Source organism: Dermacentor andersoni, chromosome 11, assembly GCF_023375885.2.
Source record: "Dermacentor andersoni chromosome 11, qqDerAnde1_hic_scaffold, whole genome shotgun sequence".
In the NCBI taxonomy this organism is placed as follows: domain Eukaryota; kingdom Metazoa; phylum Arthropoda; class Arachnida; order Ixodida; family Ixodidae; genus Dermacentor; species Dermacentor andersoni.
Window position 1 is genome coordinate 126,534,158 of NC_092824.1, and position 23,667 is coordinate 126,557,824.

The following is a 23,667-nucleotide window of genomic DNA, read 5'->3' on the forward strand; positions in this document are numbered from 1 at the left end:
AGGGATAGTGATGGTAAGTGCGATGTAGGACAGATGCTTTGCGTTCCTGGTTCAGTCAGAAGCTTTGCGAATAATTACAGTACCCTCGTGATCTTTTTCTATTTTCATGCATCATAAGACGTTGGTAATTGGTTTCTCCGAGGTCCTCAGTGAACTAATCAAGGCACCTTGGGAATATTTGGCAAAAATAAGGGGCGCGTTATGAGTAATGTGTAGGCTAAGATCAAAGTGAAGGGGCATAATGGCATTTTCAGTAAATTACGCATGCAAGCAATCAGGAGCTTTGTCAATGTGTTTTACGACTAAAGCACAATTTATGTCGCTGCTTTGGGAAAACTAGGAACGAACCGAGATCAAGGGCCCTATAAAGTAAAGCTGTTACAATGTGTTCATATGTTCATATTCCAATTTCCTGATGTCCAATTTACGTAACCACCGACGCAAGCATCGCGTGGTAGCCCGCGGCGTTGTTTTAAGCGCCCAGTCAAACGGCCTCCCCTCTCTCTCTCTCTCTCTCTCTCTCTCATGGGCGCCGCCATAATGTGTTTAATAATTCGTACGCAGTTGAGCCATCTGTGGGCATTTTGCATGCTGGCTTGGGCGGGCGTGCTGGGTTTCGCTCTCGCACAGTATGTTACGTGGCGTCTTTTACGTGGGAAATGGTTCTGTGAGACGCGCTCGAGTGATTGAAGTCTGCATGTTGGAGTTTTTGTTGGCGTTGAGGTGGATGGGGCACCCATCGCCATATGCGCATGCGTCTTTGAGCCTACAATAAGCCTTGGAGCTGAGCTACGCATTTTTAAAAATTTAGGTTCACGTATGTGACCTTACTGCTACATTCTCACTGTAACTACGAGCTGTGGTTTAGCAGCAGTGAATACCCGCCGTGGTTGCTTAGTGGCTATGGTGTTGGGCTGCTAAGCACGTGGTCGCGGGATGGAATCCCGGCCACGGCGGCCGCATTTCAATGGAGGCGAAATGCGAAAACACCAGTGAACTTAGATTTAGGTGCACGTTAGAGAACGCCAAATGGTCCAAATTTCTGGAGTCCCCCACTACGGCGTGCCTCGTAATCAGATCGTGCTTTTGGCCCGTAAAACCCCATAACTTAATTTTTAGGATTGAATAAAGGAACATACGCGACGATCGGAACAGCGTGAGTGCCTTTCTGCGACGGAATAAGTGCTGCTGTTTATACGTTTACAAGCCCGCAAGTTGTCATTTTAGACATAGCGCGACTACCTGGTTTGGTGGACGTCGTTTAGGCCCTCGAATAAAATAGATTTATTGCGATAGCAATTACATGGACACCCCGAGTGAATTTTTGCCGTCGGCGTCGGGGTGAAGTTTGGAATATATTTAAGTATGTGAGTGCTATATATGCCACGCCATTATGACATGCGGTATATACGGGTTATACTGCCACACCATTCTATCACTAAAGTTGCTTATATCAGGTCCTACATCCTTGACAAAATTGCTCCTCAGAATTTTGAGGATTGCAGCCCGCAAATAAATGTCGTGAAAGAAAACACTGACAGCCGCATGCATTTTATCTTAAATAATTTCAAACCCAAGTATTAAAAGTGCGATACAATAATAGAGGTCAAACCTGAACATGATGTATTTGTATTGGTGCGGCTGTGCATTACCTCGGAGATCGGCCCAGGAACGAGGTTTGAAACATACCCGATACGGAAAAGTGGTAGTAAAGTCGCAAAGAAAGACGTTGACTTTAATTAATAAACATAAATGAAGTTGTCCAATGGCAGGATTCAAACGCAGAAGCCCTAGCACAACAGCTCCTTTTTACTTACTCGGCTTACGTTTAGGCCAGTTCTGCCACTACAGCTACGAGTCTTACACTTAATGTAATATACTAGCATGTTGCTATCGCATTCATTTCTTCGCCCTTTGTCAAAACTGATATTTTTACTCGGTAATAACCACAAACCGTAGTGTGAATCACTCTTGTCGAGCGTTGAGTGGCCGGATGTGGACTGCCCCAGCATACGATGCAGTGGTAGAGGCTGGGTGGAGGATGCGGCTTGACCATGCCCATGTGCTTAAGAATTTGCAAGTCACAAGGGCATGAGAACCCACGTTTCTTTATTTTCGATCTTGTTAGTCTTGTCTACGACGCACTCGCCCGTTTTACGGAATTCTTATGCGATCCCCTTGGATACTGCTGCTTTAAAAGGCGAGGCTATGCCAACCTTGTGCAGTGATCCCTGTGTTGAACCACGCCATCTGCCTCATACCAGTGGCTGACGTAAACATAGCACTGTGATTTCAAGTCTGGTTGACTTAAAATACTTCAGAACAATGCCGGTGGCTGACCCTAATGTCGATGGAGTGTTTTAGTTTGGCGTGTTTCCGCTCCGCTCAGCAGCTGAGCTGAGCGGAGCGGAAGCGAGAATGCGCATGCGCCCCTCCGCTTAGCCGAAAGCGGGCTAGTGGAGCCACAAACACGATCCGCTTACAAGCTGCCTGAGCGGAGCGTGTTGCGCAGCGCATTCGCTAGCGTTGGCATCAGAAAGGATTGGATTGGATGCATAAGCAAGCTCGCTTGCTATCACGTGGGTTTCCTCAAGACGGCGCTTTATTTTCCACTGGATACGTGGAACGTAAATGCGGCTTGAGATTTTGTGGCGCATGGATGTGCTTTTCAGGGCTCCGCGGCGGCGATGAAATCAAGTTTTTGTGCACGCTTTGAGCTTGCTTCCGTTTTTGATTTGCTCATTTTTCTTAGCCTTTAAATAATAATTGGGTAGCTTTTTTTATCTCTCTCGTGTTTCCTGTATATTTGGTATTCCAGGATAGTCAGCGCGTCCTCTCGTGCCACGTGTTTCAACACGTGCAACCGGGTGGGACGTTGTCTTTATAGCCTTCAAATAGTAGCTTGAAAGTGACAGCACTAATAGTGCTGTCACTAATAGCTATTAGTAGTTTTAGTGTGTGCGTTTTGGTAGGAAAGTGAGAGTGGCCGCGTGGTTGAACACGTACGAAAGCGTGTCATACCTTAGCTCTGCGGCATTGATTGTTTTTAAAACGTTGGTCAGAATTAGTTTGCGACATTTTAAGGATTTAGATCCTGTGCATATCGGTTTTTCCTAGAAGGCACATGCTCTGCATTATAGCATAGCCATTTCTTTTGCGTGTTGGTAAACAAAGCATATTTAGCGCCAGCAAACAAAGACGGAAGGGAGACGACACCACAATGCATTGTGGTGTCTCCCTTCCGTCCTTGTTTGCTGGCGCTAAATATGCTTTCTGCATTAGAGTATTTGCATTAGAAAAAGCCGCGCAATATATGGCAAGAAAGCCAGGAAAGCGGGCGTTCTGCGGGCTGTCCCTCAAGGCAGATAAGGGGACGCATGAGAACGGAGAGGGAATCGAGTCAATCGGCACACACTGTGATGTCGATGCTAGGCTGAAGAAAATGGAGGCTTTCCAGGAAGAGCTTGTCAAACTGGTTGAAGAGCTCAAAAATGAGTTAAATAGGGAGCGTGACGCACGGAAGGTAGAGGAAAAAGGACGAAGTAGCCAAGGAAAAGCTGAAAAGGGCCGCCATTGTGTACGAGAATATGCGTGACAATGGAACGCAGACCCCCGACGCGACAGGCGAGGGGGGGGCGGTCAGCGAAATACGTGGAATGCATGCATAGTGATGAAGGGTTAGTTGGAAAGAGCGGCACCCACCTTGAGGCCGCAGCGCGAAAAAAGCAGGAGCGCAGGGGTAGGTGCCCCTTGTCGAGGCCGAATCGCGCGGAAACGGTCAAAGGGAAGCAGGAAGTAAAAAAAATGAAATTATGGGGTTTTATGTGCCAAAACCACTTTCTAATTATGAGGCACGCCGTAGTGGAGGACTCCAGAAATTTCGACCACCTGGGGTTCTATAATGTGTGCTGAAATCTAAGTACACGGGTGTTTTCGCATTTCGCCCCCATCGAAATGCGGCAGAGCCATGGCCGGGATGCGATTTCGCGACCTCATGCTCAGTGGCCCAACACCATAGCCATTGAGCAACCACGGCGGGTCAGGGAGAGGTAGGAGAGAGTGAAATGGTGATTATCGCCGGCGACTGAAATCTGGCTAGATGCTCAGAAGCAATTGTGGAGAGGGTGAAAGGCGATAAAAGAGTGGCGGTAGGGACATTTCCAGGGCGGACACTGGGTTCTGTCATGGAGCGAGTAGAAGCAAAGCTCGCGGAAAATGCCCACGTGCGTAACTTTGTCATAGTAGCAGGTGGGCTAAATGACGTCTTAAACAGGAAAAGGACAGGACTAACCCGGCGACAGCGCTCGGCGAAGGGGGTGGACGACTTGCGCGAGCTATCTCGTCGGGTGCAGATCGTGGTATACGGTGCTGGAGGTGCCTGTACGTGACAGTCGCGTACAAAGAGCCGTAGTGATTGCTAATCAGGCGAAATGGAAAATTAGCCGAGAGAAAGGCTTCGAAGTTGACGAAGTAAACGGAAGTGAGAAGGTGTGGTGCTTTTCAACGAGACGGGATCCACTTCAATTACAAGCTTGCACGAGAAGTGGGCTGGCGACTTGCTGGTCGCGCTGCTGCTTTTTTATGGGGCCCACGGGCGCTTAGGAGGCCACAGTAGGTAGCAATGAAGAAGGTCCCCTAAGGGAACCTCAGAATAGCATCGCCGTCAATAACAGAAAAAAAAAAGGAAAGCAAGAAAGAGAGCTCGCCATGCAATAGGCTACATAAACATGCAGGGCGGCAGAAAAAAGTAAAATTGGGCAGATATTGAGGAGCAGTTAAATAGAGAACAAATAGGGGTGTATGCTCTTACAGAAACGCACCTTAGAGACTCGGAAGAGCCGCCAGTTATTGAGAATTATGTATGGGAAAAGTGCAACAGAACTAAGTCGGAAAGAAAGGGAGGGGGAGTCGAAATGCTCATCCATCAGGGAGCCAATTACAGGGAAAAGAGTAAGCTAAAAATGTCAAGAGCATCTTTGGTTATCAGGTACAATGAGTGGGAAAGAAACTTGGCTGGGCGTTACGTATTTGTGGACCGGAAATAATTGCACAGAGAAGAATAAAGAATTAGTGGAATGCGTAAGTGCTGATATTAAGGGTTTCGGGAATGATGCTGAAATTATCCTATTAGGTGACATGAATGCCCACATGCAGGATTTAGATGACTATGCTTACAACAATGGAAAGTCATTACTAGACCTTTGTGAGCAACATTACCTCGTTATCGTGAATACGGGTAAGCGTGAAGGGCAGGTCACGTGGGAAGTGGGAAACCGGCAATCAACCATCAATTGCTGTCTGATGACAGAAGGAATTCATGACAAGTTGAGAGAAAAGGTCATTGATGGGGAAGGGTATTGCAGCATAGGGAGTTACCGTAAACGCATTATTTTGAAAATTGGATATGTAGTTGGGAAAGAATAAGGAGTGCAAAATGGCCAGTCCAGATTTGAACGCTGAACAAATAACAAATATAGTCACTAGAGTCAAGGAAAAACTTGGCAAATGGCCAAGAGTGGGAATATAGTGAGCTTCAAATTGCAGTAACGACAAAAATACGGAGAGAAACATGTTCGTTGGAAAGTAAAAAAAAAAAACGAAAAGCTGGTGGGACAGGTAGATACGAGAAGCGATTGCCGAACGACAGAAAGCATCCCGAGAGCACAGGCTGGCAAAGAAGGCGCAGTTGCCGCAGGATGAAGTAGCCAGTAAATGGGGAAATATACCGGGAGAAAGAGTCTATGGTTCAAATACTGGTGCAAGCAAAGATAAAAGGTGAAAGTGAACGTTGGTTGTCAGAAATACGTGAGAAAAAGAAGGCCGCACCTAGAATATTTTGGAACCACATAAAGTTATTAGACAGGAAGTCAACAACAACAACATATCCTAGACGAACATGGAAACAAATTGGAAGGGGAAGCGGCATTAAATTGCATCCGAAAAGTAACAGTCGAATCTTTCCAAGAAAATGACGAGGTTGTGTGTGAATAAAAAAGATCGTGAAAGAGAACCAGGTGGAAAAGGAGCTGGTGCTGACAAATTTCAACTGGAAGAAAGCCGAAGAGAAAATTCCTAAGCGCACAGCCACAGGGCTAGACGAGGTTCCCGTTAGGTTGGTTAATGAAAATGAACTAGGACCAAATAGTAAGGAAGCTCTTGTGAAAACAGTGGAAAGAACTTTTAAAAGATAGACGAATACCAGAAAGTTGGCGACAAAGTAGAATGAATTTAATTTATAAAGGTAAGGGGGAGAAAGATAGTATAGACCGTTGATCATTACATCGGTAATATACAGGCTAGCAATGCACATGTACTCATTCAAATTAAAGCTGAAGGCATGGGCAGAGAATAATGTCATTTTGGGTGAACTGAGAATGGCTTGAGAATAAGGCGTTTGGATGACAACCTATTTGTTCTTACTCAGTGTATTGGAATATTAAGAGTAGAAAGCAGACCGTTATATGTAGCCTTTTTAGACATTACAGGAGCGTATGACAACGTAGGCCGCAACATTTTATTGATTATTTAAAATACATTACAGGCCCTATGGGGGCATTTTGTAAGGTGGGTTACAAAATCAAGGCAAAAAAAGAAAGAGTAAGCAGCCTTCTAAAGTGTAATACAAGAGATACGCCTCAATGCAGGGCTCGTCAACATTACTACCAAGATCAAAACACGAAAAAGGAACAACTGAATTAATGAAAGGCCACAAAGGTACACTTAAGAAAATAACACGAGTAAAACTTAACGTAATGCAGTAATACTAGAAAGTAAGATACACGAAAAATGAACATATCAGGGAGTACAATTCTTGAAGGGATATTTAGGGAAAAGGACGCAAAAAAAGCAATAATATATACTGGGCATACAAGTGAACACGTGACGCAGCATAACATAGCAATTGATAAGAGCGAGATAGCAATGCATCAATATCAAGAAGTTCGAAGCACATTGTCAAGTGTAAGAAACAAGATAAAGTGATTTGTAAGTGCTATTATGAAAAATGCTCGTGCAGGAGATGACGAAATTTTTCCTGATCTGACTCGGAAGCAATGTGATCAGGCAGATTGTTCCACAAGCGAATGGCCGTAGGGAGTGCGTAAAAGTTAAAAGCATGGGTCGTACCGTACATGCGCGCAAAACTTAAGTGGTTATTTAATCGGCGAGACGCGTTCGAGGCGATCTGGATATGCAGTGTGGATTGTGTGGCATTATAAACATATTTGTGAAACAAGGAAAACAGAGCGATATTACGGCGAAGAACTAAAGGCTGTATGGAATGATCTAGTTTCATCTGCGTTACGCTGGAGTGATGGCTATAATTACACGAAATGAAACGGGCAGCTCGGTTCTGGACTGATTCAAGCATGTCGATTAAGTATGTAGGATGTGGGGACCAAATGGATGATGCATACTCGACCTGTGAACGAACAAATGTCTGATAGGCCAATTTGCAGATGTTGGAAGGTGAATTACCCAGATTACGACGTAGGTAACCTAATGTCCTTGAAGTTTTTGCGCAAACGGCTGCAATGTGGTTTGTCCAGGAGAGGTTCTCGGTTGGGTGAACACCCAAATATTTATACGATACTGTATGTAACAATTCTTTATTATTGATGTATAAAAAATGTGAGTTGTCACGCTCACGACTAAAAGAAATTACCTGACATTTTGATACATTTAAAGCCATTAACCAGGTGTTACACCAGTTATGAATTAGGCTAAGGTCATTTTGAAGGGCCAGGTGGTCGTCAGTACTGTTAATTGATCTATAAGTAATGCAGTCTTCAGCGAAAAATACGTAAGCGAGAAGAAACATTAAGTGGCAAATCATTTATGTAAATTAGGAAGAGTAAAGGGCCCAAAACACTGCCCTGAGGCACACCAGAAGTAACGTGAGTAGGAGACGAAGCAATATTATTAACTACTGTGTACTGTTGACGATTCGAAAGAAAATTACGAAGCCATGTTAAAGTGAAGGAGTCAATTCGAAGTGCAGTTAAATTTGCAATAAGGCGACAATGAGCTACACGATCAAATGCTTTGGAAAAGTCAAGGAAAATGCAATCGGTTTGCTGGTTATTGTTCATGTTAAGGTGCAGGTCAGTCGTGAATTCGAGTAACTGTGTCTCACATGATAATCCTTTCCTGAAACCATGTTGATGGCGAAAAAAGAAATTATTGGACTCTAGGTGATTATAAATATGAGAAGCAATTATATGTTCGAGCATCTTGCAGCAAATGCAGGTCAATGCAGGTCCAGGTTTTGTGCGATATTCTGGAAGGGGAAGGCTTAGGTGATGAGTGTCTACAGCTTTTGAGAGAGATTTACCTAGAAAATGCTGTTTTCGTTGAATGGGCAGGGATGAGGAGCGAGGAGAAAGTTGATATCAACAAGGGACTGAGGCAGGAGTGCCCTTTATCCCCACTGCTGTTTAGGGTGTACATGGTGAGGATGGCGAGGGCGCTAGAAGGAAGTAGTATCGGGTTTAATCTCTCACACAAACAGGCATCTGCAGTAGTAGAGCAGCAGCTTCCAGGTTTATTTTATGCGGACGACATTATGTTGCTAGCTAACAAGCAAAGTGATTTGCAACGTCTGGCTAATATCTGTGGACAGGAAGGCAAGAATTTATGTTTGAAATTTAGTGTTAGAAAATCAGGTGTTATGGCATTCGATGAAAACAGTGAACAGACAGTGGCAATACAGGGCCAGGAAGTACCTCGGGTAAGATAATATAAATGCCCTGGTATATGGATAAACGAAGGGAATAGATGTATGGAAACAGGAAAAAATAAGAGTAAAGGGGAAGAAAAATGCAGCCATAATGAAGCGCAGAGCGCTATGGGGATACAATAGGTACGAGGTGCTCCGGGGTATGTGGAAAGGTGTAATGGTTGCACGACTTACTTTTGGAAATGCGGTTGTTTGCTTGAAATCAGGGGTACAAGCACTACTCGATTGGACCAAAGGTCAGTGGGACACCTCGCATTGGTCACTCACAGGAAGACTAGAAATGAAGCTGTGCAGAGTGATATGGGCTGGACTAGTTTTGAAGTGAGGGAAGTCCGCAGTAAAATTGATTTTGAAGAACGACTGATGAATATGGAAGAAAGTAAATGGGCTGGGAGAGTGTTAAGGTATCTGTACAGGAAAAACAATGATTCACAGTGGAGAAAAAGAATTGGGAAGCTTACCAGCAAATATGCGGCCTGTAGGCTGAGCAACAAAGAACGCAAAGCGAGAAGTCGGAGATGCTGAAATAATCTCATGCGTCGTCTGCTAGCGAGCGCGCGTCCGTGGCGCGGACGCTGGCGGACGCCCAGTTTTTCTCGCAGAAAGCGTAAGAAATTCTGTGCAGTAACATTTTTTATGGTTTTACTTGCTTTGGTGCGCCCCCGACTCTTGTCGGTCGGTAGCAATTATAGTTTTAGCCAGGTGAACGGCTATTTTTAACACTGTTTTGTAAAGGTAACACGTAATTTTTGCCACAGCTATAAGCCGCCTATCTGCAACATGAAGATACGGAAGACAGTTTTATTGATATCGTGTCATTCTACGCGCGCTTCTTGTTGGTGGAAGATTGATCAGGGACAATGATCATATATAACAGTATTATTGTGAAGTAAACGAGGTTTATTAACTGTGTGGCGTGAAGAGATGCAGATGACCAATGCACTTGTAGGTAAATCTAAGTGTGCATAGACATACATATCCGCGACGTATATTTAAAAGAAAAAATATATATATACTAGATGCACTGGCTGAAGAAAAGAAGTCCATACCGAAGTAAGCATGTTTCTTTTAAAAGCTGCACCAGCCCCCAGGTGAACCAACAGACTTTCTGAGAAAAGGAATCTACAATTATAGCCACGTACAGACGAAACATCAACAAAATCTTGCATGCATATGACAAAACTGAAGAAGCCTTTATTGATGAGATAGTCGCAAGGTTAAGCCAGCAATTCACCCGGATTACACAGGTGCCAAAAACACAATTAGACGAAGAGATTAGCGAAGCGGAATTGAGAGCAACTCTACTTAGCACTACATTCGCGCCGGGACTGGACGGAATAATAGACAAGACAATCCGAAATCTCGATGATGCCGCTCTAGAACATCTTGCCAAGTATATAAACGAATGCTAGCAATCCGGTACAATATCACAACAATGAAAACGGCCCAGCTTATTCTAATACATAAACCAGGCAAGCGGCTACAGTTGGAGAACCTGAGACCCATTTCACTCACGTCCTGTGTGGGCAAACTCGTGGAGAACGTTGTCCTAACGAGACTGACCCACTATCTCGAAGATAACGACCTTCTCCCGCCTGCAATGTTGGGCTTCCGATGAAATTTGTCTACACAGGATGCAATGCTCCAGCTTAAGCATCGAATTATAGATAACACAAGTTGGAACACCCAAGCTATCCTCGGACTGGATCTAAAGAAAGCTTTTGACAGTTTTACCCACGAAACAATATTAAACAGAATAAATGAGCTAGGCAGGCTTAGACCAGCGAGTATGCAGTTATATACGAGACTTCCTTACTAACAGAAAAGCACACATTAATATACGCCCCAAGGTTCAGTAATATCGCCGATGCTGTTTAATCTGGCTCTTATCGGATTACCAGCAAAGCTACAGGAAAATGATGGCATCAACCATACCATCTACGCTGACGATATCACCCTCTGGGTGAGCGATGGCAACGATGGACAGGTTGAAAACACATTACAACGTGTAAAAGAAGGAGTTGAACAATACCTAGCAGGAACCAGACTGGCGTGCTCGGCAGAGAAATCTGAACTCATTTATGTACCATCGCGACGTGGCCGAAAACCACGCAACTACGAGGAACGCACGAAACAATCCGGAAATTCACCTAACTACGGCAGATGGTATGCCCATACCCAAGGTTCACAAGATCAGCGTATTGGGCCTCATCATTGAAACGGCTACAATGGAGAGACCATACGTAAATTAGACAATATAACATCTTAAGTCATGCGGCTACATAAACGAATAGCCAACAAACATAGTGGAAGGAAAGAAAGCAATCTGCTTAGACTAGTCCAAGCGTTTGTAATAAGCAGAATAGTATACGTGGCATCGTACCTACGATGGTACTCGTCAGAAAAATACAAATTGGACTGCTTAATCAGAAAAATCTGCAAGCAAGCAATCGGACTCGCCATCAAATGGCGGGCACTCAATAAAGTTATTTGAATTATTGGACGTTAAAGGAGTACTGACACAAAAATTTGAAGTCGCGATAACTTGTGAGATCGATTTAGTTTGTCACACACACATTGTCTATAAAATATCAGCGGCGAATATCGCTTAGAACATTATTAAAATCAATTTTGAAGTACGGGCGCGCAGCCAACCGCAAAACAGCACCTCGCGACATTGACATCAACCGGGATTGTAAATACAGCAGGAGGCGCTGGTAAATAGCCAAGAAAACACTACGTCATGTGGCTACGTCACGAATTTTCGTTGGCTGTCATGCGGCTTACATGTGCTCTTCTCTGCTGTTGGTTCTAGCTGTTGTAGTGGGACGCTCTCCGTGTCGCTGCAACTGCAGTTTTTGTCGTGTCCGTCGGATATTTCCCACACTATCAGCTTGACTGTGCTACCACAACGTTCAACGCCGATTTGTTGTGTCTTACCATTGATCGTGGCCGATGCAAGGGTTTTGTTGAGGTTCGTCCTCGCCATCGCCGGCCGCAATATCTCAGTCGCGAAGTGATTGGCGACGACTAAAGCGCGAGACACATGGGGCGATTTTCCGTGCGATCTGTCGTACGGCGCGTCGTGCGCGACTTGCCGCATGCGGCGATTCGGGACACGTGATACGAATGAGCGAGCGGCGGGTAGCTCCGCCCAGAACCGACGTCCCTGCGTGGAAGTTGGGAATGCTGTGTAACTTCGAACAGAAAGTGAAAGCAACCGCATTTGCACAGCTATCTTGTTTGAAACAAACGATGACAATATAAACACGCCTACGCGAGCTCTGTAGACGTGTTTCCGCAAGGCCGCGTTAGCAGTATATCGGATCCGTTGACAGCCGCCGATGGCCAGGAGCCGGCAGGCATAGCTCGCTGGGTCATCGAATCCGACACCGGTTGCGCTTGTGGCACGATCGCTTCCAGCTGGTATAACGAAGCGCCTATGTTAGTCGGCACAACGTGTACACAGTTATGTCACGCTTAAACTGCAGCACATTTGATTTCATTGGCGCCGACAGAAGCGAACGAGCATGCCAGGCGAGCTTGCGATCGCTGGGAGACGATGTAGGCCTATAGCTCGCCGGCCGTGTATCCGGGGCCGACGGTCCTTGCGATGCGTCCGCAGCTCGTAATAAAGCGCCTAAATTTGTCAGCACAATCAATGCATGAACATGTATGTTTCTCTTAAGTGAAAATACGGTTAGTTTTCCCGGTGCCGTTAGTAGCGATGAGTAAACAGGCCAGTCAGGCGAGCCGCTTCATATACAGACGATTGCTGGCGCGTCTGCGCTTACCGCGTCCGAGTAGAAATCACGCCAACGATTTACTATTTCGCCCAACGTTTTATAACTCGCACTCTTTCGAGGTCACTTTATTCTAGAAGTTATTTCGTGTCAGAAACAAATTGTAGCCCATTTATATGCCGCCGTCAGCGGCGAAAGAGGGCCGCGTTTCGACCAGGGAGAGAAAAAAAACCAGTCGGAGCTAGGGTGGCTCACCCTATCGGAGCGGCGAGGTGCCCGCTCGCCGGCTCCACCCCGCCGGGTCTACCACGTGGCCATGACGTTCACGCTACCGGCGCTGTCATTGGCTGCGGTCGTCCGACCGATGCGGCAGTCGCACGACAATATTCAGCAAGTTGGTCGCGCACGCTGGCTGCGCGTCAGAGCATACGTCATGGCTTTTTGCGAACAGCAGGTGACCACTTTGTTTACATTCCCGTTTGTCCCGTCTCGTTGCTCTCTGGAACCGAAACTTCGACTGGTCGCTACAAAAAAGACTGCAAATAATTACCTGTCACGCTCTGAAGTAAATGAGGTTTCGTGCCGTGATTACTGGGTCATTAACTACTTATTAAAGCAGAAAAGCCACGTGGATTTTTTTTTTTTGTGTCAGTACTCCTTTAATATGAACAACACTGCTACGAAAAAGATATTGCCCATGTACTCCGACTGAATCGTGGAGACTGGGAAGTCTTTACCATGTAATCACCGTGGCTTGTCTGGCGATCTCTTTCAGCGTGCCAGCAGGCGAAATGAATGATAAAAATAATAGTCCAGTGGAATGGCGTTTGGTATTCAGAATCCACTATTAAAAATATCCAATAGCCGTTTCCTTTCGAACGTAAGGCATAGCAACACTTGAATTCTCGAAGGTGAGGGGCCGATGTAAGTGGGGACTCATTCCGAATAATTGTGCTGCTAGAGAGTTGTCAGGAAGGAAGCGTGTACACCACGTCTCGAACAAGTAAGTAAGTTTATTGCCTCGCCTCGGCCTCCCCACCTCTCCGTATCCGTGATGATGATGTCGCTCTGTCCGATGGCGCCATCTTTCGGCCTTGCGGTGGTTGTCTTCGCCACACAGTCCTTACACGTATCCCCACCGTAGAACGTAAACCCGTCGCGGGCATGTCCAGTCGGGGTTCATAATACGCTGTCAGCTGGTCAGCATGGGCTATCCCGGGACGGCGCCCTGTCGTTGGGTCTCGGGATGAAGTCATTAGCACCGGCATTCTTTGTAATCCTATAAGGACCTGAACGTCTTGTTGCAGCTTCGATGACACGCCTGTTGCTGCATTACTTAAAGTATGGCTGTCCAGGAAAACAAGGTCGCCTGGTTTCAGGGTAACTGGCCGCCTGTGGTGGTCGTAATATGCCTTTTGTTTCGCCTGAGCGGCACTTTGCTGTCTGTGAGTAAATTCGAAGGCCTGGGCAAGGCACTGGCGAACTTCGGAAAAGGCATGGTAAGCCGCAGCAGGCGATTCAACGTTGTCCTTGGTGCCAGGTGGTTCCCGTGGAGTGCGCAGCTCTCGACCATAACACAAGAAGGCAGGCGCGTAGCCTGTCACAACACACTGCGGTGCGGAGAGCAAAGGCAATTTCGGGGATGCGAGAGACCCACTCCCTATGGTTTGCGGAGTAGGCCCGGTGGCATTCCTTAACTGTACCGTTATGGCGTTCTACCATTTGTTTAGCGGCGCGGTAAGGCACGGTATGACGGTCTTTTATGCCCCATTGCTTCAGGAGGCCCTGCCAAAGCGTACTGACAAATGGGCGCCCGTTGTCGCTGGAAATTTCTACTGGTACTCCATGCCGAGAGAAGGCTTGCCGCATACAGTCAACAATGTTTTGGCTGGTAGCGGCTCTTAGAGGAAACAATTCAGTGAACTTGTCAACCACCACCAGCAGGTACTGGTGGTGCCGTGGTGTGAATGGTAACGGTCCAATGACATCTACACTAAGTTCCTCCATCGGTGTAGTGGCCCACTGGCTGCTCATAAGGCCCGCTGGCTTTTGGCGATTTGCCTTGGAGCGCTGGCAAACTTTGCAGCGTCTGACATATTTAGATACATCTGCTCGCATACGCAGCCATACGAAACGCGAAGAAACACGCTCCAATGTTTTTAAAACCACATGTGCACTGGTGGGGTGGTCATGCGCCATGTTCAGCACCATAGTCCGCAAGCGCTCTGGTAGCCAATTAAGGCACCTTTCGGTTGCCGCTGTGCTGAACGAGCAACCCAGTGACTCCAGTTCTGTCGAAGCAGCTAAGTCCTTGATTAGGCGTGATTGTGGGTCGTTCTCTGGGAGCGTTGTACCTTGCATGACACTTTTCAACTTGGGGAACAGTGGATCACGACATTTCTCAAATCAGGCATTCTATATTTTTGAGGAGAGTCACATCGTCTGTGATAGACAAGGGGGCAACTGTCTCGAACGTAATGTGTTGCTCAGGGTCTTGAACGATAATCGGGAACAGAGTTTCGGGTAGAGTCTGGCTTGGGTTGTCTGGATAGTTCAAGGGGGCTCTGCTAAGGGCATCTTCTGGAATGTTGGCAAGTCCCCTTCTGTGTTTGATCTTGCAGTTAAAACCTTGCAGCCTAAGGACCCGCCACCTGACCCTTGATGAGGCTTGATTTGTCTGAAAAATCCATGAGAGCTAGAGAAGAATGGTCACAACGGATTTCGAATTCCGTGAATTCGACGTAAGGCCTGAATTTATCGACTGCCCAGACCACTGCCAAGGCCACTCCCATTCCTGAACAGAGTACTGTTTTTCTGCCTTGGTGAGCACCCTGTTTATAAACGACACGGGTCTGAGTTCCTCAGGGCTTGCCTGAAGTAGCACAGCAGCTATTCCGATACCACTGGCATCTGGTTCCACCACAAAGAGCTGGTTGAGGTCAGGGAGGTTTACCACGGCCTGTGGCCAGGGGGAGCGTGCGTACCTCTCTTTTGTGACTGGCTGGTATGGCTTCAGCGGCCGCCGTCGCTTGTCCCAGAAGGCTAACGCTGGATCCCGTGTCCACGAGCGCCTGAAATGTCGTTGCTCCGATAGGGATGTCGAGAAGGGGTTCCTTTCTGCCAGCAGTACGTGGCCGCAACCTGAGGCGCGCTGTCGTAGATGCCTGCCGGCGTAGCATCTACGAATGCATGTTTCCCGAGTACCGATTCTCTCTGCATTCGGCTGGCACGTGCCCCAGTTGATGGCACTGAAAACACCTGGGCGTCGCATTTTGCCTACCCGTGGCGCATTGGCGGGCAACATGGCCCATCCCTCCGCAGCGCTGGCAGCGGACTTGTCGCGTGTTGGGCCGCTGCCAACGAGCGGCCGGTGGCGAGGTATGGGCGATCGGCTGCGTCAGCGTAGGGACGGTAAGAGCGGTATGAATTTGATCACGGAGGTAGGACGGTTGGACTGCTGCGGGGTGTAGTGGCCAGTGGTACGCCGGAGACATTGTGGCTGACGTAGTGGTGCCCACGGTGGCAGTCGCCGAGATGGACCGCGGTCCGAAAGCGTTAGCGACTGCCCTGTGTGGTTGGAATGCCAAATCTCTTGCGACCTGATTTGTTGGTTGTGGTGGTGGTTTGTAGTGCCATCGCTGCCACGCTCTTTCCATCAAGCCATCCGGCTCCGTCGCGAGCTCCCTCAATGTTGTAAAGGTTGACCCTTCTGCGAGATCTTGCAAGTGCGGGTGTATTTGGCGGAGAACCCGCTGGACCTTTCCCTCTTCTGGTACGGTTTCACCGATGCGGTCGTAATATGCGTAATTGAACTCCTTCAGGTTCCCTGGGTGTTGGGTGCGTTATTGAAGTGAACTCCACGCGGAACGCATGTGTGAACTCTTCCCACGTGGCGAAAACGCCTACAAAGCGCCACCACAGCTTAGCGCTGCCCTCCAAGGCGGCCGGCACCACGTTACTAAGCCTTCTGGCAGAGTCAATACCAGACACGAGGCAAAAGTTTTCTAAACGTTCGAGGAACACCTCCGGCGACTGTAGGTTGCTGAATCCCGAGAACTTCGGCGGCTCTGTTGTCACGTATGGCGTGCAAGTCGCGGCAGGCGGCTGCAGCCACCGGCACCCCTAGGCCTACCGGCGCGGTAGTCACGGTCATCACTCGTTGCCGCAGCAGGGAGGCGACCTGTTCCCGCTGGATGGGCGAACCGTCTGTCTGATTGACGAAGTACTACACTACTTCCTCTGGAACGTTCACGCTATCCATTTCCAATCCTGGACGAGCCCCCACTTCTCAAGAAGGAAGCGTGCACACCACGTCTCGAACAAGTACAACCCTTTATTGCTTCGCCTCGGCTTCCCCACCCTTCCGTATCCGTGATGATGATGTAGCTCTGTCCGGTGGCGCCACCTCTCGGCCTTGCGGTGCTTTTTGGAAAGATTGGATGTGCTTTGTAGACGATCACAAGGAAGAAGATAGGCGCAAACTAACAACTGAGGTTTATTCGAGGGAAACACCTTTCCAAATACAATGAACCAACTTGCCCAACAACGCATCCTGCTAAATTGCGCTGGTCTTCGCCACAGTGTCCTTACAGAGTCGTGGCTGTTGCGCAGAGGCGCACCAGTTCCCGAGAACGCACTGATGCTAATCGGTTCTGCTAACAAATTCCTAGCTATTGGTTCAAAATAAACGCCCCGTTTCGGGGCAGCCTGTAAGTCTGCCAACTTGATTCAGGCAAGGGGAAAAAATTGGCAGTCTCGCCATGTCTGGGAGGAAGAAGAGGCCGAGGAGTGCGGACGTTTTCATGTCGGCTCCGGCTTTCTCAAATGTTTTCGCAGATTTTTTCTGTGATTAGCGACCTAAAGTTTTCACCAAACCATTCTTGAAGTTCTGCGGACTCTGTGGACACCTCGTCTTCAGGTGAGACTTTCCATTTTCCTGGGAACCGCACCTTTTGTCCACCCGCCACGTCGGCGCCGCGCTAATCCTAGCTCGTCGGCCGTTAGGCCTCCGACTGCGCCGGCTGCGTCTCGGCGGCGTGTCGCGCGTCGGCGCACACCGTTTACATCTCCCACCAGTGTGAGCCCGAACCTCTGTCTTCGCTATGGAGATCCAGGTCGCCGACCAGGATATTTCGCCAGGAGAAGTGACCGCCCAGTCTGGCTGGCTCTGTCCGATCCCGCCGCTCAAAACGCGGCACGGATAACTCGAGCTTGACCGATGAATCATCTGAAACCCCATGTAACTGGCCCCGCTCTCGGCCGAGGCAGCCCGTTAAAGCTCAAGTTTTGAAGGCGGGCCGCATGCCGCCGCTTCCGACGGAGGATATCAAGGTTGTCATCTTCCCCAAGGGCGCCCTTCATATAGCCAAGATCGGCAGTCCCATGGTGACCGCAGCCATTCTCGAAGCAGCCAAACTCGCGGACGAAGAAAGCTTATAGGACACCGTCTACCCGAATACGCAACACTTCATTGTCGTCAGCACACCTCACCGGAACCATGCAGATCGGTACGCTCGCATCCGCTCTATCCACTTACGAGGCCGAGGACGCAACCGTCATCCCACCGGCTAGCGGTTTCAAATTCCGGCAACGGCGCTCTATCCAAGTGAACGGCGTCACCCATGAGGTGAATGCCTACGAAACCGCAGCTGAGCACAGGACGAAGGGGGTCATCCGTGGGATCCCACTCACGGAGACCCCCCAGCAGATCCACAACAAAATTGTCACTGCCCGAAACCCGACAGCCTTGGCAGCCAAGCGCACCGCCTCTACTACAACAGTGATCATCGCTTTTGGCGGACTGCATGTGCCTTATCAGGTCCGCTACGGCTCCACGTTACCCCCATGTTCGCTATATCGGAAGCAAATTGACATTTGTTACCAGTGTGGCCGCCTCGGACACCGTATGGACGTTTGTCCCTACCCAAATAAGATATGCCGGGGCTGTGGTGTCCGCAAACTCCTCTCCCCCCCTACCACAACTGTAGCCCTAAGTGCTCGCTCTGTGGTTGTCCCCATCTCACCGCGGACAAAAGCTGTGCTGCTCGTTATAAAACCCCATACGTCATCCGCAAACGTATCGGCGAACGACGAGCAACCAGCCAAGCAACCTATAAACAAGCCGGCCCCTCCACCTTCAACACTAGAACCAGGCCACGCTCCCGCACACCGTCAAGGGGGAGCTGTTCCCGCTCCAGAACTCCATCTCGATCCAAGAAACGCTCAAGATCCCGGTCTGCATCGGCTTCACGCATCACGTCTACCAACAACAAGGTGAGCTTCGGAGAGGCCCTCAAGGGCACCTCGCGAGAGGGTCGTAAGATCACCAACACACAAGCCACCTCCCCTCCTCTTTCACCAGATAACCCAGAAATAGCTCAGCTTAAGCGCGAGAACGCCATCCTACGCGATCTCCTAACTAAACTCACACAGGAGGTTAGAGACCTCAAACACCAACAGTGGAGTTCGGCGTTGTTTGTGCGGACGGCTGCATGCAAGGGTCGCGCGGGGTGGTCAAAAGAGACGCGTGGTTCGACACCAAGACGGCGGCGATTTATAGCCATCGGGGGTGGGGGACCCGCGGTCTACGAAGAGCGCGTAAGCGGGGTGACTGTGTGTCGGGCTTCCGCCAGTCGGTTCGCGGAAGCAGTGCCCTGGCCTTGAAGTCAACCCCTCGTCGCTGAACCGCTCTAGGCCGAGACATTCGCAAACTGTCCAGATGCCCCAACGGAGCGTGGAAGTGCTTTCTTCGGGGAAGTGTGTCTTCGGGGAAGTGTGTCGGCCTGGACGTATTGGAACTCCCGATAGTGTCACCTTGGAGCCCCGTTGTGTGTACACTGCGCGCACCGCAGTGTGATTGGACGAACGATGGGGCGAGGGGGTTGCTGGGGAGGCTTTTATGTACGTGCGGGGCCGTTGGAAGGGATTCGGTGGAGATTCGGCTAAGAAAGAAGACCAAAATTCTAACCTTTCACTCGTAGTTTGATGTCCGTGTAAATACTTTCCTTTCTATCGCTTGCATATTCTATCTTAATAAACAGTTAACCTCATTGCAATCAGCGTCACTGGCTTGCCTACTGTAATGTGACTTCGCGACATCCACAACATCTTCAAGTTTCCCTCACTGACATCGAGGCGAACTTCAACTGGCGCAGTCGGCAGGATCGCGACGTCTTTCTACTGAAGGCAAGTGACGTGTTGGGTGCTTGGGCGAAGAGCAAGCAGGCGGGGGAGCATTTGGAAGCCCCAAGAAAGGACACGACATCAGCGTCGGAAGGACGGCGCAGAAAGCTACGAGCAAGGCTGCAAGCTGCACAGTCTGCAGCAGGCTCATTGTTGCTGAGCGGAGCTGCAGGAATCTCAGAGACGCACACCACAGTAATGCCGGAGATGCCACAGGTGGAATAGCGACGTAGCGCAGCTGAGTTCGAGTCAGCAAGACTGACAGGGTGAATCGCAGGAGCGCAGAAGACGTCAAGTGTTCCACAGCGACGCAGCGCCGCGTAGTTCGAGTCGGCAAGGCTGACGGGGTGAACCGCGGGAGCGCAGGTGACGTCACAGGTGGCACAGCGACGCAGCGACGCGGAGTTCGTGTCGGCAAGGCTGACGGGGAGAACCGCAGGAGCGCAGGTGATGTCGAGGGCGGCATAGCGACGGTGGCGACGTGGAGTTCGAGAGCAGTGAGCAGCCTGGAAAAAGGAACTGGAAGTTTGCGGAATAGTTTCGCACCGGACAACTATCAGCGGTTGCTGCGACAGAGAGCTGTCAGGAGCACCCAGGAGGGCCAACACCCCGGAGAGGCAGTCCAGGCGGCGGAGACAGGAATGGTCAAGGTAGGGCACTTTTCTGTTGTCTCTTGGTCCACCTTGTCGGGCTAGCGCCTAAGTGATATTCTCGAGTTAAAGGGAAGATTGTAGGACATCTCACGATGGCGGAGAGCGACATGGCTGCCGCAGGGGCTGGTCAAGAAGGGGAAAATGTACCCATTCGACAGGGTGAGCAATTGCTTACAAAAGAAGTGTTTGAGCTTGAGAAGCTCAGACTTATGCTAGAGATGGAAAAAATTAAGCTCGCTCAAATGCAGCTACAGCCGCTGGTGGATGCACAGCGCGGACAAAGGCAGTTGTCGGGTATCAAGCTGGGGGAGTATGCGAAAGAATTGAAGGCAGTTCTTGCTCCAATGCCAGAGGCGGATCCCACAGTGCCCGCATGGTTTAAAAGCGTGGACACTCTCTTTGAAACATTGCAAATCCCCGAGGATATTCGTGGAGTGATATTGCTGCCGTTCCTGAATGAGAAGATGAGAGCATTTGTAGCAAGCGAGTCGGACGGTAGCGTAATGCCATACCCTGAACTGAAAGAAAAAATTCTAAAGGAACTCAATATGACTCCTAATGAGTATCGGCGCTTATTCCTTTCTGTAAAGAAAGAACAGGATGACTCATGGCATCAGGTGGCGACCAGGTTAGAAACTTTGTTCTCATACTACCTAAAGAGTAGGGATGTCACAACCTTGAAGGATCTAAAAGATTTGGTTATCGCCGATAGGTTTAAACAAATATTATCAGAACAAGTAAGGACATACGTAATGCAGAATGAAGTCACGCACTGGCTTGTTGCTAGCGAAATTGCCGAGTTAGCCGAGACATATGAGGAAAGCAGACGTGTGGGCTGGACCCGAGAGCGTTCGGATAAGCCACTTTGTGAAGGAGACAGACGCGTGGGGAGGACGAGTGGCCAAACAGGGAATGCAGGCAAGAAACTTCGAACGGGAGCTATCCGATGCTTCCAATGCAAGAAATTTGGACACTACGCCAGCAATTGTCCAGACCCGCGGCACGGTTTCGAGAAGGTGCAGCCCGAGGAAGAGAACAGCAAAATCGTAGCGAGGGCGGGGATAATTGTATCTGACAGTTTGCAGCCGCAGGTGGAGCAGTGTGATAAGGTAAACCACCAAGCCGCGTCGGAGGTGTTAAACTGGGTCGATTTGGAAGTTGGGGGGAATTCCGTCAGGGCTTGTCGCGATTCAGGTGCAGAGATAACTGTGTTGAGGACAGAGACGGTACCCGAGGCTTGTAAGGGCAAGAGTTCAGGTAAAATTAAGTTAAGAGGAAGCTTTAGCTCGGGCCCAACTCCGACGCGGCCTATTCAAATACATGTAAAAACGCAAAAACGTTTTTCTGAGATAACCCCTGGACCGATTTTAATGAAATTTGTTGCTTTTGAGAAGGAAAGTTAAATTCTAGTGACTGTTGGAAGCGGAATTTTGATTTAGGGCTTGAATTTTGTTAAAGAGATTTACAAAATTTCAGAAGTTTGAAAAAAATAGAAGCACGAAGTTTACAAACTAATAGCTCTGCATCAAGAACAGATATCGCGGTTCTGTAAACGGCATCCATTAGATCATTCAAAGCGGACAAATTTCATTTGTCATTTTACATCTTACGTGAGTTTGTTACGTTGTTTACGAGGGTTCTGCAAAAGTTATAATTACATATTAATAAATTTTTGGAGATTCATGTATAAGATGTCAAATTTGTCCGCTTTAGATGTGCTATTAGGTACAATTCACAGAATCGCGATATCACCTATTCTTGCTGAGTTACAGAGTTGTAAACTTGATAGTTTCGTTTTCTGAAAATTTGCGATTTTCGCCAATTTTTAATAAAAAGTTGGCGACCTAAATCGAAAATGCGAAACCAACAGTCACTAGATTTTAAGTTTTTCTTTTAAATGCAACAAACCCCGTCAAATTTGGTGCTGTGGTTGCCGAGAAAAACGAATTCTCTTTTTACATGTATTTAGATAGGAGCACCCGAGCTAAAGCTTCCTCTTAAAGGGCGCATTTGGTCAGGTTGTTGACGCGGACCTGCTTTATCTACCACTATCCCTAGCCGGAGAGGATGGATGCAGACACCAACAGGTGCTGATTCTGTGTGCAGTCACTGATGTGTTGTCAAAAGGCATAGGTGCATTGTTAACGCCAGAGGCACACGAACTTCTGGAAAGTGCGAAAATGGAGCTGGATGAAGAAGCGCAGGATAGAGCGACTCTCGAGCAAGCGTTTATCACCACAGAAAATGCACTCGTAGACTGGCCAGAAGGGGGTCCAGAGCTCGATGACGACGAAGAGGCGGAGGAGGATGTTATGATTGCGTCCGTCGGCCTGGCTGGAAACGAAGCTATGGGTTCGGATGATGCATCTCCTGCTGCCAGCTTCAGGGTCGAGCAGAAAGAGGACAACTCGCTGTGTGAAGCATGGAAGCAAGCAGCAGACGGTACGCATGGAATGAAAGTACAAGATGGTATGCTTTTTCATGACGAGAGGATTAACGGCCAACTGCACAGGCAATTAGTGTTGCCCGAATCAAAAAGGAAAGAAGTTTTAGAGCTTGCGCATGATAGACCCAGTGGCGGCCACTTCTCTCAGAAAAAGACGAAGCAAAGGCTTAGGAGCGCATTCTTTTGGCCCACTATAGTTGCGGATGTAAAGCGCCACTGTCGAACTTGTCATACTTGCCAGACATTTGCACGACCGTCATTTAAAGACAACGTGCCTATCACCCCATTGACGAGGCCTGAGCGACCCTTTGAGGTTGTATACATTGACTGTATAGGGCCACTTGACCCGGCATCGATGCGCGGGCACCGCTATGCCTTGAGTGTGGTGGATTTATGCACAAGGTGGGCGGAAGTGATTCCCTTAAGGAGCCTCACTGCGAAAGTGAAGTGTCAGGCGTTGATAGAAGTGTTCTCGCGGTACGGGACGCCTGAACTGATTTGCTGTGATCAAGGCACCAACTTTGTGTCAAGGTTAACACAGGAACTCATGGAGCGGTTAGGGGTGAAGATGCGGTTTTCCACTCCAGAGCACCCGCAAAGCAACGGAATTGTTGAAAGGTGGAATGGCACCTTTAAGGCAATGCTCCGACACGTTGTCCATGATCACAAAGGGGACTGGGACCGCTACGTTCCGTGCGTGTTATGGGCGTATAGGGAAGTGCCTCATGATATAACAGGAATTTCGCCATTCGAATTGATGTTTGGCCGAGCACCGCGTGGGCCGCTTGACATCCTTCGGCAAACATGGACTGGAGAGTGGACACTACCTACGGGGTTGAACAAGCCAGCGGCGCAGTACTTGAGGGATCTCAGGACTAAGATGGCAGAAGCATCGGCTAAGGTTAA

General features: G+C 48.6%; 1 protein-coding gene across 5 annotated transcripts in view; it reads left to right on the top strand.

Annotated features, from left to right (window-relative positions):
- The window catches only part of LOC140214085 (phosphatidylinositol 3-kinase regulatory subunit alpha-like), a 186,292-nt gene that overhangs the window by 17,970 nt on the left and 144,655 nt on the right, over positions 1-23,667 (top strand). Inside the window, exon 1 of one of the 5 annotated variants that reach the window (XM_072285369.1) lies at positions 20,178-20,312. The exons of the other annotated variants lie outside the window; for them this stretch is intronic. The gene's annotated coding sequence lies outside the window, so the exon portion shown is untranslated. Of the gene's footprint in view, positions 1-20,177; positions 20,313-23,667 lie in introns of those variants that run through there. 5 annotated transcript variants of the gene reach the window in all.